The sequence below is a fragment of the Limulus polyphemus genome, unplaced genomic scaffold, assembly GCF_000517525.1.
Source record: "Limulus polyphemus unplaced genomic scaffold, Limulus_polyphemus-2.1.2 Scaffold6816, whole genome shotgun sequence".
In the NCBI taxonomy this organism is placed as follows: domain Eukaryota; kingdom Metazoa; phylum Arthropoda; class Merostomata; order Xiphosura; family Limulidae; genus Limulus; species Limulus polyphemus.
Genome location: NW_013672426.1, coordinates 12,300 through 16,575, shown reverse-complemented (window position 1 = coordinate 16,575; position 4,276 = coordinate 12,300).

Sequence of the window (4,276 nt, the reverse complement as noted above, 5' to 3'; positions counted from 1 at the left end):
CAATATATTCATGTTAATGTTTATTTTGTTGAAAAGATTTTAAAAATAAAAATTTTAAATCATATTTTATTTTTCCCATCTATTTTATTGGAAAGCCATTTAAACATAATTCTGAATAACATAATAACAAAACCATAAATAATACCGTCCTAGCTCTGTTGACTTGTAGGCCCGGCATGGCTAGGTGGTTAGGGCCCTCGACTCGTAATCTGCGGGTTCGAATCCCCTTCCCACCAAACATGCTCGCCCTTTCAGCCGTGGGGGCGTTATAATGTGACGGTGGGTGGTGATGACTTGCTGCCTTCCCTCTAGTCTCTCACTGCTAAATTAGGGACGGCTAGCGCAGATAGCCCTCGTGTAGCTTTGCGCGAAATTCAAAACAAACAAACTGTTGAGTCGTTTTCCATTTTGTTTAGGGTTAATGATATGGTTTACCAAAATCCGTGTAACCGTATGAGACCGCGAAACGAAGAATAGGCTTAAGGCATAGCGTTTCTTTGACGAGAAAACAACAACAACAGTATTACTTTAAATGGTTTTAATTATTTTCTTTGTTTATTAGATTTCTTTTGAAATGTATTACTGGTTATTTTACACGTGAAGTCGTTTCAGAATCTTACTTTAATGAATGATTCCTAACCACCATTTTCCACATATAACTTTGTGTCAATTCAAGGAAATTACAAATCAAATCTAAGATAATTTCTTTCACTTGTCACCGTACAAGAAAAAACTAACAAAATATATAAAACACAAGAGTGAATAATGCAAAATCAGAGGCATAGCTAGGTGCTTAAAAGATTCGGGACTCAAGTCTATACGCGCGGGAATTTTTGAGTATGACATCGATCATGGTTTTCTACTCTGAATTTTCAAAACATTAATTGAGGATAGGTGGCACTGTGAAGTAGAAGCGGGGCACGGGCCTAACGACGCAAAATAATGTTTTAAGTATTCGTCTGCGTGAAAAAAACAAAAATAGTATTATACATACTTAAAACGCAAACGAAATTCAAGAAAATACTAAACATAAAAGGTAAATTAAAACAGGACGAAAAATATTAAAGTTGCTTCTAGGCACAAGAGGGGATATTGAGAAAATACAAAACAAAAGAAAAAACACGAAAATGACAAAAAATGAAATATCGTTGTTAAATACGAATGTTCTAAGATTCAAATGAAGTAATAAGAAAATGATATACGAAACAAAAAAAAATAAATAAAAGGGAAATGACGATAAAACATGGTTGCTTTAAATTAGGCTGTCCAACAAACAGGAAAAGTCTGGTTGTTTTGTAATTCATGATAAAACATTTTAGGTATAGAAATCAGACCAAAATCCAGTAATCATTTTATAGATATAAGTTATTCATTTAACTTGAAATATGGTTGTTTCATAAACGTGTTCCCGGTGGGATAGCGGTAAGTTTACAGGTTTACAAATCTAAAATTTGGGGTCTGTGTCCCCGCTGTGGACACAGCAGATAGCCCAATGTGGCTTTGTTCTAAAACAAACAAATAAAATCTCAAACAATATGCTGTATTTTTCCTGTGACGTTCAAGTTTTGTGTACTGATATTTTCGGTTTCACGGTTCTGACACTAGTGTGTTTATTTTTGTCAAATAACAAATTAATTTTTATGCCTTCATGATTTTCTGTTATAAATCTTTAAATTATTTTTTTTTAATTATAAAAACCTAAATTTAAAAGTGGTGTTACAAAGTGTCAGTGTACAAAATATGCTAACAGGGTTAATATGAATGTTGGATATACAAGACTGTATAGTGTAGGCATTATTATTTATTATATTTTGTGAGTTACGATTTAATGATTGTTGTGTTTTTCATAACAAGAGAGTTAAAAGCGATTATTTTAAGGCAATAGTTATGACAAATTTGGTTACTTAAGTCGGTAAGAGTCGTATGCTGTGTTTGCAATTCATTGGTGTCGAGGCTATAGAAAATTCTAGAGGCCTCAGTGATAAACATACAAATAGCGGCGACCAAACGAGCGGGAGGGGAGTAAAAGCGAAGTCAAGAGAAGTTCAGTCAGATAAAAGTTAGAAAACGTGAATTTAGCTGTCGTGGGAGTGAATAGCCTTAACGGTTTTAATGTGAGATTAAGAGTTTGATAGAGATAAGAAGAATAACTGGTCTTGTCAAAGGGTGTTCTAAACTAATTGAACCCGTATGTGTGGACTAAAAGAATAAACTCATTGGAAGTTCAGGATACAACTGTGGTAACACACGAGGCAGCGTAAGTGAATTATTCACTGATACTACTGTGATAAAGTACAGAAAAATAGTTCGGTTTGTCAACTGGATTCTAAGCAATTGAATTAGCCTAAGTGGACTTTTGACAAGAAGATGAGAACTGTATAGTGTTTAAGATCGAACTATGATCTCCATAGTGTAAATAATTTTTGTACATACTTGTAACTTGTTTCGAATATACATAAAAATATTTTAAAACAAGTGGAGATACTTGATGTAGATGACTTCTTGGTCCACACCCATATATATACATGCTTAAAAGTTCTGACAATGAATGAATAGTTTTTCTGTCAGAATAAATTTATGTAAGTCATGGTGTCTAACCCGTTTTGGGGAGTTAACATATTATTTTATACACTACAATAGGGATGGTGTGAAGATACTATATAGATACATAACAAATGGATACTAATCTAAATGTACACTCGGACGACCACATTTAAATAAAATTAAGAAAACAGCTTCACAATGTTATTCTGGAACAAATGAGAATAATTAAAAATGACAATTAGTCAGCACAGCCATGCATTTTTACAAAGAATATTATTGTTTCATATACAATTTAAGAAGCCACAGAAATAGAAGCCTTGACACATATTCTAGAGCTAGTTTTCTTCCTCGTGCATAAGTAATTTTAAGTTATAAGAAAAAATAATATTTTTTATATTTCACTTTTCATTTTGTTTGTTTTGCTGTTAAGCACAAAATTACAGAATGGGCTATCTGTGTTGTGCCCACCACGGGTGTCAATACCCATTTTTAGCGTCATAATCCTTCAGAATTACCAATGAGCCTCTGAAGGGAGGAGGGGGCATACACCCATTATAAAACATTACAAAACTGGTCAGAGATTCTAGTAGATTCTACGAGTGAGACCTTACTGTCTGTATCTTATTATAAATGTCTTTGTTAGTACAGCGTTCTCGAAACATGAATGCAGACAAGTAAGTCCAAAAAAGCTTAAAGCTAGAATGGTTGGATAATTCACGTGCAACACTATGCACGAAGAAAATCAGCAGATAAGTGCAATGCAGACGTGTTCGAGTCATCATCTTCACTATTTACATATAAAATACTATCATCTTCGCTGTTTATGTAGGAAATGTAATCATATTCACACTAAAGTAAAAAAATGTTCTCAGCTACGCTATTTACATAAAAAAATGTTCAGTAGCAGATATTTTCATCTTCACTATTTAACCAGGAAATGTTCAGTAGGAGATGTTTTCATCTTCACTATTTAACCAGGAAATGTTCAGTAAGAGATGTTTTCATCTTCACTAGTTACCTAGGAAATGTTCGGTACGAGATGTTTTCATCTTCACTATTTAACCAGAAAATGTTCAGTAGGAGATGTTTTCATCTTCACTATTTAACCAGGAAATGTTCAGTACGAGATGTTTTCATTTTCACTATTTAACCAGAAAATGTTCAGTACGAGATGTTTTCATCTTCACTATTTAACCAGGAAATGTTCAGTACGAGATGTTTTCATCTTCACTATTTAACCAGGAAATGTTCAGTAAGAGATGTTTTCATCTTCACTATTTAACCAGGAAATGTTCAGTAGGAGATGTTTTCATCTTCACTATTTAACCAGGAAATGTTCAGTAAGAGATGTTTTCATCTTCACTAGTTACCTAGGAAATGTTCAATAGGAGATGTTTTCATCTTCACTATTTAACCAGGAAATGTTCAGTACGAGATGTTTTCATCTTCACTAGTTACCTAGGAAATGTCCAGTAGGAAATGTTTTCATCTTCACTAGTTACCTAGGAAATGTTCAGTACGAGATGTTTTCATCTTCACTATTTAACCAGGAAATGTTCAGTAGGAGATGTTTTCATCTTCACTATTTAACCAGGAAATGTTCAATACGAGATGTTTTCATCTTCTCTATTTAACCAGGAAATGTTTAGTAGGAGATGTTTTTATCTTCACTATTTAACCAGGAAATGTTCAGTAGGAGATGTTTTCATCTTCACTATTTAACCAGGAAATG